The sequence below is a fragment of the Eulemur rufifrons genome, chromosome 4 (assembly GCF_041146395.1).
Source record: "Eulemur rufifrons isolate Redbay chromosome 4, OSU_ERuf_1, whole genome shotgun sequence".
In the NCBI taxonomy this organism is placed as follows: Eukaryota; Metazoa; Chordata; class Mammalia; order Primates; family Lemuridae; genus Eulemur; species Eulemur rufifrons.
The window spans coordinates 2,533,294-2,547,208 of NC_090986.1; the positions used below are offsets into that span (position 1 = coordinate 2,533,294).

At 36.6% G+C, this 13,915-nt stretch overlaps 1 pseudogene; it reads right to left on the bottom strand.

The window, feature by feature from the left end:
- Nucleotides 1-13,915, bottom strand: part of LOC138382895 (zinc finger protein 91-like) — a 326,121-nt pseudogene that overhangs the window by 8,413 nt on the left and 303,793 nt on the right.

Below are 13,915 nucleotides of genomic sequence, written 5' to 3' on the forward strand. Positions count from 1 at the left end.
TTGCCATCGGATTACGCCTTCAAACCACCCAAGATCGCATTCACCACCAGAGTTCACCCTCAGACATTAACAGAAATGGAAGCGTCTGTCAGCACTTAGATCTGAGTGGTCGCCGGCACTGACCATTTCCCAAGTGGTTCCCTGTTGTGCGCCCCCAACCCCGATGATCCTTTGGTTCCTGAGATTTCGAAGATCTGCAGAAAGGATAGGAGAAATTACAACGGAAAAGCTCCAGAATGGATTCAGAAATTGGCCATGTGACTTCAAAATAAATAATACCATCACCTTAATGGTAAAGATAAAGTGGCAGTTCAATTAAAAAAAAACTTGAAAGGACTGCATTGACTCTGTAGATCAATTTATGGTGTTTTCTGTTCTTAACAATATTAAGTATTGTTATTTAACATTAGATGTCTTTCCGTTTATTCATTTATTTTAAAATTTCTTTTAACACTTAAAAAACCAGTGTAAAGTTCTTACACTTCTTTTGTTAAATTTATTCCTGAATACTTCATTATTTGTGATGCTATTGTGAATAGAGTGTTTTCTTAAATTTTCAGATTGTTAATTGCTAGTATAATATATATTGATTTTGTATCTTGTGACATGGGTGGATTTATTTTATTAGTTCTCATGGGTTTTTAGTAAATTCATTCCAAATTTTTATGTGGAAGATTATGTTGTTTGCAATAAAAGGTAGTTCTTTTTTTCAATCTGGAGGATGTTATTTCACTTTCTAATGTAATTTCCCTGGCTATTATCTCCAGTACAATGCTGAATAGAGTAGGGAAAGTGGAGATCTTGTCTTGTTTCTAGACTTACAGGCAAAGTACTGGGTCTTTCACTATTACGTATAATGTTAACTGTAGGTTTTCAGAGATTACTTCTGGCAAGACTCAGAATTTTCCAAATATGAGTAGTGTGCTGGGGATTTTATCAGAGTGGGTGTCGGATTTGTCAAATGTTTTCCTGTGTCTATTGGAAAGATATCTTTTGTCACTTGAATAAAGTAATATTGTGTATTATCTCGATTAACTTTTGGATATTAAGCCAACATTGCATTTTTAAAAATAAAATCTCACTAGGTCATGTAGCCATATTTATATGCTCCTTGTGAAGTTTGCTAGTATTTTCTAAGGATTTCTGTGTCTGTATTCTTAAAGGATTTTTGTCTATAGTCTTCTTTACTTTTGATTTCTTTCCTGCTTTTGGTATCATGGTAATGGTGGCCTCATAGGATGAATTAGAATATGTTACTTTTATTTTTAGAAGTTACTGTGAAGAATTGGTATAATCTTTATCATATGTTGATAAAATTTATCATTTGAGCCCTAGACATCGTTCAACAATGGAGATTTGTTCTGGGAAATGCACTGTTAGGCCATTTTGTCATTGTGTGAACATCACAGAATGTACTTGCACAAATCTAGAAGGTATAGTCTGCTATACACCTAGGCTATATGGTATCACCTCTTGCTCCTAGGCTACAAACCTGTGCAACATGTTACGGTACTTAATATTATAGGGAATCGTAACACAATGGTATTTGTGTATCTAAGTGTGTATTTATGGTTAGATAACTAACCATACAAAAGTTACAGTAAAATACACTACAGAAGATTAAAAAATGGTATACCTTGTATAGGTCACTTGCCATGAATGAACATATAGGACTAAAAGTTGTACAGTAAATATATAAACCAATAACATAGTCACTTATTATCATATTATCAAGTATTATGTACTGTATATAATTGTATGTACCATAGTTTTATCTCACTGGCAACACAGGTTTGTTTACAGCAGCATCACCATAAATACATAGATAATGCATTGTGCTTGAATCTTAACATGAACTAGAAAGTTTTCAGCTTCATTACAATCTCATGGAAGCACTCTAGTGTATGTAGTCCATCATTGACCTAAACTTTGTTTTGCAAGGCAGGAACATATATATATATATATATATATATATATATGACTATCTGTATAAGCTATTTCTTTGGTTTTCTTTCAAAATTTGTAACTCTAAAGATATTTATTTCTAATGTATAGTATTCAATGGTAACAGATTTTCTGGAAATTTGACCTGAAAAAATCTAGAATAATAATATGCAATGAGGCCTTATGCTAATCAATAACAGACCCCAAATTTCCTCTTTTGTAGAATGGACATTGTGACAACAATTACTGTACCTAATAGTCATATTTACTGTGTGGGACAAATAAGTTATTGAACATAAAAGATATTAGTAAAACTGTAATTTGACACTAGGTTTTATGAAGAGGGCTCTGACAGAGACAACCTCCTCTTTTCATCAGTATTTAGATAAGAAAGAAACATAATTTTTATGACAAATACAGAATATTATAATTGAATGCTATTTATAAAAGATCATTTGATGACTCAAGGTGGTTAGTACTTACTTAACACATACAGTGTATTAGGTACTATACCAAGCCATGACACATTTATAGATATAATACCTAGAATTCAAAAATAAATAATTCAGAGATTCATTGGAAATGACAAATTGACATATTTTCAGTCATATGAGGTAATATTAAAAGCATCATAAAATTAACTGTTTTGGTATATGGTAAATAAATTAACCTAAAGTGTTAGGCAATTTTACTAGAATGTTTGACTACTTAGTCATAGAAATAAATGGGCAGCATTTTGACAAGTAAACCAGAATATACATTCTTTTCAACTAACAGACAAAAGTATTATAAATGGATTTTTTTTTGAGAGTCTCACTCTGTTGCCTATGCTAGAGTGCCGTGGCATCAGCCTAGGTCACAGCAATCTCAGACTCCTGGGCTCAAGCATGTCTACTGCCTCAGCCTCCCGAGTAGCTAAGACTACAGGCATGCACCACCACGCCTGGATAATTTTTTTCTACATATTTTAGGTTGTCCAGCTAATTTCTTTCTATTTTTAGTAGAGACGGGCTCTTGCTCTGGCTCAGGCTGCTCTCGAACTCCTGAGTCAAGTGATCCTCTGGCCTGGGCCTCCCAGAGTGCTAGGATTACAGGCGTGAGCTACCGCACCTGGATAAACGCATAATTAATAAGCCTAAAATTTTTATTAAATTAATAACAAATATCCAACTGCTTATATATTGTGAACACTGTAAGATGACAACAGAAACTATCAAAGTATAAACAACCAGTAATACTAAGTCACATACAGATTTCTTTTAGGATGTTTTAAACTGATTTCAGCATTAAATGGAAAATCCAAACTGAGATCATTTTTACTGGGTCAGGGAAGGGCTAATTTAGGCAACATGGTGATTGGAACCAAAATATGTGAATTGAAGTAAATAATTCTACCAATATTAGCTTCATTTTACAAGACAACACAAATTCTGAACATATATATGCACTATTCTCTGTAGTCTAGTATTGTCATTTCAGGTATTTGGGCAAAACATAAAATTAAATGTCTACTACATTTTTAAGTAATCACATTTTACAACCTAGAATTCCCATATGGCATATTGAGGGAGAGTGTTCCCAATGAAGAAACTTGGGATTTATTATGAGATGCTGTTGACGCTACAAAAAACATTGTGTGAAATATTTTCTTCCTGTGGACACTGTTCATATTTGTGTTTTGGCGAAAATACTATACATTCCAAACACTTTTAATGCACATGGCTAAATCCTCAGAAAAATACAAGAATCCATAAAATGCTGAGAAGAGGCGAAAGGAAAATGTGAGAACTTCCCAGGAGTAGAAGTAAATCAAGGGCATTATCTAGGGGAACAATCAACTAAGAAGCACATGCTCTATTCAGACACAGCGGATCACAAAGACATCAAATCCATACGGATTGTCCAACGGGCTACAGGATAATGGAATACATTTTTTAAAAAGTGGCTGTAGATGTCCCGAGTATGCTGTCTCTTATATGTGACAGCCAAATTATAAGTTATGTTGTACACAAGGAATGAGATACTACGATGAGAGTTAGAAGAAATTTCACATCACCTAACTTTCAGATATAAGAATTATGTTTAAAATGTTTAAGTCAATACAATGGGGAAAATGGGAAACCAAAACAATGTGGCTAGCACAAGAAACTATAAGCTTGACAAGCGGTGTTTGGAAAGAGCAAATCAAATGAAAACTATTGAAAATGCAATAAATCCACTTAATATATAACATCTGGGTAAAATATTAAGTTAGACTGATGTGAGGAGAGGGATAGGAAACTGTAATTTTCGGCACCATGTCCAAGGCAGACAAAGTAATAGAAAATACAAATTTAGTAATACATATATGAAGACTACAGTGAGAAGAAAACAAGCACATGTACTTTGTTCACTAAAATATATAAAAAGAACAAAGGGTTCTCCTAGCTCACAGCAACCTCAGACTCCTGGGCTCAAGTGATACTACTGCCTCAGCCTCCTGAGTAGCTGGAACTACAGGCATGCGCCACCATGCCCAGCTAATTTTTTTTTCTATAAATATATTTTTAGTTGGCCAGATAATTTGTTTGTATTTTTAGTAGAGATGGGGTCTCCCTCTTGCTGAGGCTGATCTCAAACTCCTGACCTCGAGCGATCCACCAGCCTCGGCCTCCCAGAGTGCTAGGATTACAGGCATGAGCCAGCACGTCCGGCCCTAGGATTAGATTCTTAGCTAAGAAGAAACAGAAGAAAAACCTTGAAAGATCTGATTACCAACAGGGGCTTCTTAAGGTATACTTAAGGGAGAAAGAAATATTTTCCCTTATGAAGGTCAGATAAAGATGAAAGAGTTAAGAGGTTTGATATGAGAATATTAAATCATAATGGATGTTAAACTAGTGGAGCTATATTGTCCTTGGGAGCATCAAATTCAAAAGTATTTTGATAATAAAAGTGTGACACAATGTATTTTATTTAAATTAGATAACAATTTATATGCTGCTTGGATAATTACCTAATGACAGAAAAATCTATGTTTCAGACAACTTTTTATCCCTAGCATGTTAAACATTGTTGTAACTTCTGTTGCATATTTTGCAGGTTATTAATTATTCTTTTTATCAGAACTCATTTGTGTCAAAGAGCAAACAGTGGCACAGACATTGACCACAAGCTTCTGAACACCCACAACAGGGTTGAAAGCATGTAATGATAAGGTTTGTCCAGTACATGACCACAAAGAAACTGAGCACAAGCAGGATGATCTGGGTGGCTTTTTCTCAGCACAAGCTCTCAGGGAGAATCCGGTGCTGGGAAGGTGCTGGGATCCCGCCTGATGCCTGAACAAGTGAATCACCGTGTACGCACTTGGGAACAGCATGAATCCCACAAAGGAACATCCCTGGATGTTGTCAGAGTGAAAAACAGATCTCTGATGTTGGAGTTCATGGGTGAAAGGATTTATGGAGAATCAGCACATTGGTCTGGGCCATGTTGAAAGAAGCCACAGTGTAAAATATCAGGTTACTACTAAAAGGCAAAATCAGGGGCCATAAAAAGAAGAAAATATGGATAATGTAATTCGTGAACTTGTGTTTGAACTTTGCCATCCGGGCAGTGCTGGGGCTGGTGGTGATGGCCTGGAGCATGATCGGGAGGCAGGTGGTGCAGATGGAGAGGCCGTCACCACCCTGCTCATGTAGAAAAGCACCTTACACTTGAAGTCGTTCCAAAAATCCAGAGACTCCAAGAGGTCTGTAGACAAAAATCCCCTGCAGTGAGGAGCATCACTGCGTGTACGAGGACCAAGTGAGAGATGATCAGGTTAGTGTGCTAGGCCTTTGCTCCAGAAGAAATGTGAAGCTATAGAAGAGAAGGAGGAAGGTGTTGGCTGAGACTCCAACGCCAGCTTGGATAAAAAAGACATTTTTAATAACATGAGTAGAAAGAATATTCATCTTAATGGCACAGAGGAAACATCTTTTGTATAGCTGGAAAAAACAATAAATCTTACATCATCAATGTTCTTTCTTAAATAGTCAAATTGTCACCATAATTATTGTTTCTTATTTTATCCACTTAGTCTTGATTAACATGGACTATCTCATATAAATTCTGAAAATCTAGCCTCTGCATCATTTCCCACACTAAACATGTATACGGAAAACACCAACATATGCACAAATATGCCCTTGTGGAATGCACACTATCTATACTTTTATTGTACCCGGGTCTCCCCTTTTAGAAATCATATCTTTGTTGTTCTTTATTCCCTCATTTTACATTTAACTTCCAAAACATTGATAGGCATGTTCCTTGTGCTGATGGTGATGGTATGGAAGCCACGTAAGACTCAGGTGGTGCTAATGGTTCCGTCTCTGGTCACAGTGTGAACATGAAAAACAAGTTTGCATCCAAAGTCACTGAGAAGGTGTTTTAATCCAAAACCTGCCGTGATCTTTGAGATTTTTCTAGAGAAAATGACGAAATAGTTGACTATGGTTCCGTGATTAAGAATGAAAACAGTGCACTGTGAACTGTACCGATTAAAATAAAGGAAGATATAATAAAATAAGAGTGAAAGATTTCTCAAGATTGCAATATCAATCTGAAAAAAAGATTATTCCAAAGTTTAAATCCATACAGGTCATTTTATTACTGTCCAATGCCTATCATACACACTGAAAAATAAAAGATTCTCCCTATAAACATAAGTTTTGCTAAACTATTTCATAAAAAAATTAATTTCAAAATTCAACACTTACCATTATCTTTCATTCAGAATTTATTTCTAAGAAATGCTTTCTCTTAGGATATTTAGGAACTGTTATTTTTCCTTACATAGCATTCACAATATATGGCTCACTCTTATTAATGCTTTACCTAATACAAGTAATTTTATATTTACCACATTTTGTGTTAGGATCTAGTAACGTCTTCCTTTTACACACAAAGACAAACAATGCTAACTGATTGACTTAACCCCCTTGTCCATGGCCGCTGAATCCTCCTTACCTCACTTAAGTGGTCAGAATGTTGCATTTATAACCTATAAATTATCTCAAACTCTCCACATTAAAAAAATTGACCACATGAAAAACAATCCTAAGGTCTCATAAGAACTTATACAGTACTCCTGGGGTGGGGAGAATAGTGAGAAAGCTGTAGCCATAAAACAGGCAAAGAGGAAGTACTGAGGTGCATGTGTACCTGAGGGTGAACATAAACACACAACAAGAAACTGGACACAATTAGGAAATGAAAAGAAGCAGAATTCCCCTTTCGAAATTCAGACAGTAAATTTTGCAGCCTCTAAACAAGTGATCTCTCTGCACATGCAGAATCGATGTCATTTCTACACCTGGCTGTTTTGAATATCTTACCTGGAGCCACAAAATCCCTTCAACAGAAATACTCACTGCTAAATATGTAACATCTATTATGCACCTATTGCTGTCTTGTTTTTTCATTCCAATAAATGTCAAAACAACCTGATGACTTATAAAGCCTCTTCAGTGTTTATCTAGATTGGCCCAATAGTCTATCAACTCAATTATGTCAATTACAAAAAGTGAAAAAGACAGCAACTAAAGAGAAGTTGGCTTAAACAAATTTCACCATTTGAAAAGAAAAAAATAAAATTTACTAATTAATACAATTTAGCGTAGTATACTCACTATAGCATTACATCTTCACATTATTTTGGGAACACAATTAAATGTCATAGAAATTATTTGTATAATCCCTGAGTCATATGAAAAATATTTCTTAACTTTTGGAACAATAATTTATTTGATGTAGCATGAACAATAAGCATTTGAAAACAGATGATTTACATGGAGAGATTCAGAACAAGGAGCCATAGATTTTAGAGAAATTAAATTCAAAGCAGAAAAAATATATTTACTTTCAGAATATCTGAGGTTTCTAGTTTGGTAGTAAATTATCAATATTTTTTTAAATTATCTGTTTTATTCCAATATTTTTCTTCTCTTCTCAAAATAGGTACACACACAAACACAATTACTTCCTCCATCATCCTGCACTTAACGTTTATCTATAGAGTCTATATGGAGCTTTCAGGCCAGGGAGGTTGCACATTCAAAGAAAAATGTACAGTTAAAATTTGTAAATAGTCATTGATTATTCAGCAATGTATGGCCTTTGATTACATTCCTAGATAATCTCATTATAACCATTTTAATGGGCCTTTATAGTTGTAAAAACAAGAAAAAGAATAAAAATATAAGTTATGGAAGCAATATTTTTCAAAGTAACTGAAGCTTAAAGCTCTGTGGAAAAAGCTCATTAGTAATGTTATGTTCCACTATCTTACCCAATATTATACTGTTTACATTTGTTATCTGGACTTTGAATAAAGTGGACTAGGTAAATCTCGGTGGAAGGTTAAGACTTCATTCAATACATAACATGTAACACATTAAAAACAATTTTCTTTTATTAAAAAAAATAAGATCACACATAGTCTTAGTAACAGCATTTCAAAATCTACTTTGTTCTATTACTTAATATACAATTGGTAAAACAATTTATTTCTAAAGTTGAAAATGTCCTCAGAAGAATATTACATGAAAAACCTACCATACAGATTACTTAAAACAGTGTTCTGGGTGGATCACAAAGAGCCTCTCCACTTAGATTTTCTTACTGAATATTACATCTTGGTGTCCTTTATATTCCTTGCAAGAGTACAAAAATGATGTCTACATAATTTAGAAAGTTCTTGCATAGCTCTGATGCAGCAAAAGTTGGCCACATCCTTTCACAGAAAGAATAGGAATGAAAGCATAGTACCAAGTGATTTGAGTGTTGAACTACATCAATATTTAATTTTTAAACCATCTAAAATCATTTCAATGCAAAATAGCATAATTTGAGTGTAACAATAACCCTCCAAAAACCAATCTTCTGCTCTTTTTAAGCCTACATACAAATAAATTATCTAGCTATTTCAACTTTGGATTATTCTTCATAATCAACTCTCTGCTTTAATGTCTTAAAGCGTTAGTGCCTTGGTACTTTCTACTGTAAATCCTTTGATGCTTATCTAGACTTAAATTATGATTAAATTTTTTAACATTTCTTGCATCTTTAAAATATCTTTTCATATTTATGCTGTTTCCTAAGGCATATATATTTTTTTTTTTTTTTTGAGACAGAGTCTCACTTTGTTGCCCAGGCTAGAGTGAGTGCCATGGCGTCAGCTTAGCTCACAGCAACCTCGCAACCTCAGACTCCTCGGCTTAAGCGATCCTACTGTCTCAGCCTCCTGAGTAGCTGGGACTACAGGCATGCGCCACTATGCCCGGCTCCTAAGGCATATTTTTTGATAGTTTTCTGCATTTATTTTATTTGTAGGGCTTCTCTCCAGTCCAAATTCTGTGAAATTCAACACAGTTTAAGAAATTGTTAAGGGTTTACCCTCTAGTATGAATTCTGTGTACAATAAATAAGATCTGCGATATAAGTAAATGTATTGCACCAGTCTTTATACTTCTAATTTTTTTCCCTGTATCAATACCATGGTGCACTCTAAGACTTTTATTTTGTGGAAGGTGTTTCAACAGTCTTTACATTTATACCACTTTTATCCGGTATGACCCCTGTCCTGTCAAGTAATATGTGAACAGTGATTAAAGGATGTGCCACATTGTTTACATTTGTAGGATTTTTCTGAGGTATGAATTCTGTCATGTAGAGTAAGGGAAGAGCACTGGGTAAAGGCTTTGCCACATCATTCACATTTGTAGGGTTTCTCTCCAGTATGAATTCTCTTATGTGTGGTCAGGTGTGAAAGCTGGAAAAAAGCTTTGCCACATTCTTCACATTTGTAGGGTTTCTCTGCAGTATGAATTCTCTTATGATCAGTAAATGCTGAACACGATTTAAAAGCTTTGCCACATTCTTCACATTTGTACAGTTTCTCTCCAGTGTGAATTCTCTTATGTGTGGTCAGGGTTGAACACTGGTTAAAAGCTTTCCCACATTCTTCACATATGTAGGGTTTCTATCCAATATGAATTCTCTCATGTTTGCTCAGGTTTGAACGTTGGAGAAAAAGTTTGCCACACTCTTCACATTTGTAGGGTTTCTCTCCAGTATGAATTCTCTTATGTTTGGTCAGGGTTGAACGCTGGACAAAAGCTTTGCCACATTCTTCACATTTGTAGGGTTTCTCTCCAGTATGAATTATCTCATGTGTGGTCAGGGTTGAACGCTGGACAAAAGCTTTGCCACATTTTTCACATTTATAGGGTTTATCTCCAGTATGAATTGTCTCATGTGTGGTCAGGTGTGATCGCTGGATAAAAGCTTTGCCACATTCTTCACATTTGTAGGGTTTCTCTCCAGTATGAATTCTCTTATGTGTGGTCAGGGTTGAACGCTGGATAAAAGCTTTGCTACATTCTTCACATTTGTAGGGTTTCTCTCCAGTATGAATTTTCCTATGGGTGGTCAGGTGTGCATGCTGGATAAAACCTTTGCCACATTCTTCACATTTGTAGGGTTTCTCTCCAGTATGAATTGCCTTATGTGTGGTCAGGGTTGAATGGCAGATGAAGGCTTTGCCACATATTTCACATTTGTAGGGTTTCCCTCTAGTATGAATTGTCTCATGTGTTGTCAGTTTTGAATGGCGGATGAAGGCTTTGCCACATTTTTCACATTTGTAGGGTTTCTCTCCAGTATGAATTGCCTTATGTGTGGTCAGATTTGAACGCTGGATAAAAGCTTTGCCACATTCTTCACATTTGTAGGGTTTCTCTCCAGTATGAATTCTCTTATGTATATTAAGGTATGAAAACCACTTAAAAGCTTTACCACATTCTTCACATTTGTAGGGGTTCTCTCCAGCATGACTTGACTTATGATTAGAAGGGCTTGAGCAAGATTTGAAGACTTTGCCACATTCTATATATTTGTAATGTTTCTCTCTACTATGAATGCTTTTATATTCAGTAAAGTGTGAACATTTGTTAATGGCTCTTTCACATTCTTTACATTTGAAAGTTTTCTCTACAGTATGTCTTATCTTATGTCTATTTCGTTTTGATAATTTTCTGAAGACTTTCAAACATTTATTACATTTGATGACTTTGCAATGGCTAGCTGTTGAAAATTGGTTAAATCTATTATGACATTCTATCTGCTCCTTACACTCACCCACACTTTCCCAGTCTTTCTCTAAGCTTAAATTATGAAGTCCAGAGCCTTCATAATTTCTCAGTAGCACTTTTTGGAATGAATCTTTCAGGCTTTTCCCTGGAAAATGGTGTTGGTTGTAATAAGAAGACACAGCTGAAAGAAATAAAAATAACAAATTATCCCAGTTGTTCTTTTTCAGCCTTAGATGAACATCTATTACAAATCTAACATATAAAATTATGGCAAGCACATTATCAAGATAGCATAGTAAAGTACCACAGGCCCTAATACAGTGAGAGCTACATAACATTAATAAAAAATATATTGACCAAATTGCTTCTGTGTGAGTTTTAAAACCAATTAAATGTTTGCAGCATCCCGGGAGAGCACAATGCCAAAAGCCACATAGAAGCGGAAGAAAAGTTTGTTACATTTACCTACCATTGTCCTTCCTAATATTAATATAGCATGGTTTATATGAGTGTAAAAAATCAACTCCTGGATTCTCCCCAAAAGGAGAAAGAGAATTGTGGCACACATATATATTTGGACTTCTAGGGGCCTTTCCAAAGACTGGTTAGAGTCTCCCATAACACAGAATGCTGAACATAATTGTCTTGTGCTTTGGAAGGTAGACTGGGTTTGCTGCAAACAATGGTAAATGAGTGTTAGAGCAGCAGAGACTTCAGTACAAGAGGAATACAATAGGTGTAGCAAATGATTACAGGGCCTTAAGAAAAAACATGGAAAAATCACTTTACCTGGAAAATAAACATACAATTCCACAGAATAAACATCCTGAGACTACATGTGGGAGGCTTCAAGAATCTGTAGCCCAAGCAATTCATATCAGAATCTCCCAGGACAAAGCCAATTTGTAAAGATTGTGACAGATGCATTTTTATTTAATCCCCAAATATCAACCAAAGATTATAACATACACAAAGTATCAGGATATCCTAGCGCAATAAAAGAAACAAAATAAATAATCAGAAATGAACTATAAATAAATAATGATATATAAAATACCTGAGGAATTAAAAAGGTCAATCTGAAGAGTGCACAATGAGCAAAATGAAAACACAGACAATTAAACAAGTAGAGTAAAATTATAACAGCAACAAAAAGTATAAAAGAAAACAAACTGTGCAGCTGAAGAACACAAATAGAAATCACTGAGCAGTTCTAAAATGTAAGAAAAAGAACTAAGAAATCAAGAAGCTCAACACACTTTAACAGGATAAACAAAAAGACCCATACCAAGACATTATAAGCAGAGCTTTGAAAGTCACAGAAAAGAGAATCTGAAAAGCTAGAACAGAAGAGTAATGTGTCATCTATAAGCTTACTTCTATGACAGAACCAGTGGATTCATCATCATAAACTTTGTCCTGCAGAAAGAAATTGAGTTATATAGTCACAGTGCCTAAAGAACAAAAACTACACAGCAGAAATACTGTATCTAGCAAAACTATCCTCCTAAAAGAAGAAAAAAAATAAAGATTTATCAACATGACCAGATGCTGACAGAGTCTGTCAGCACTAGATCTGCCCTACAAGAAGTGCCAAAGGAAGCCCCTTTCATTGAAAATAAAATGATGCTAGAAAACAACACAAAACTATATAAAAATAATTGATGAAGAGGGGAGAGGGCCAGAGGGCCTACTAGAGCCATCACTTGCTGCAGCACCCCAGAGGGAAAAAAGTGTTTTAGGTAAGGAAAAGGGAGGAATGGGCACAGCTCATGTGTAGTTTGGAGGACGTGCCAGAGCCTGCTGCGTACTTCACAGGGGGAAATTGTGAAGCAGAACACGAAAACGGAAAAAGAAAAAGACGAGAAGAAACTGGTGAGAATCAAACCCAAAGAGGCTCAGAGCGCAGTGAAGGAATAAGGGAGCACTGCGTTTCTCCTTCCTACTCACCTTTGGTAATCAGTGGGCTACTGAGTTGTATGTGAGCTTCCCCACGTTTATGCGCATGGGCACTGCTGCACCCACTGAATCGTGTGGAGAACAGGGGTGGCTCTGGAGCTTGGACGTTTCCTGCAGGCTGCCTTCCAAGGAGGGCGACTGGAGGAGCCAGGGTCCTGGCTCTATTCCTGGCTCCCTTCCTCCCTGTCCCACCCACTGCAGCTGGGAGGGCAGCCACCTTTCGTCACCTACAGTGTTCTCCACACCTTTTCCTCTGGGGACCTGACCTCCACAGGAAAGCCACGCTGTCCGACTCGAAGTTCCCAGCCTGTGGTCCCACTGTGGCTGAGGGTAGCATGTTTCTTTGCCCATTTGCAAACAGACACTGGAGGGAGCCCCTCAGGGCAGGGGTAATGAGAGAGGGGTGGAGCTCACTCCAAGAGCCAGGTGGTGAACTACAGACAGCCCCTCCCCCATAAGCAGTCTTTTTAGCTTTGATAGATCTTTTTGACCCCTCTCCCAGTGGCTTTTCCCAGGGCCCTGGGATAGGACTTTGAGCCCTGCCAAGTCTTTGCAAAGCCTCCCAGACGAGCTCAACCTAACCCCACCCAGCCTCACTGTCCCACTCTCCTCTGTTGTGCTGGAGAGGAAGCAATCCCCTGGGGACTGCAGGCCCCTCCTACTGTCTGGGACAGTCAAATGCTTCTCCGAAGGGGCTGAAGCCTATTCCAGGCACAAAAGAACCCCTGTGCACTTGGCTCTTTCCTGCAAGCATCAACCACTGATGGGGAGAATGACCATATAGCCCATTACAGCACCCACTGACTCAATCCAACAAGGTTTAGCTGACTCTTATAAGCATCACCCAACTCAGAGCTTAAGCCAGCAGTCACAATACAATGCACACTACTGGG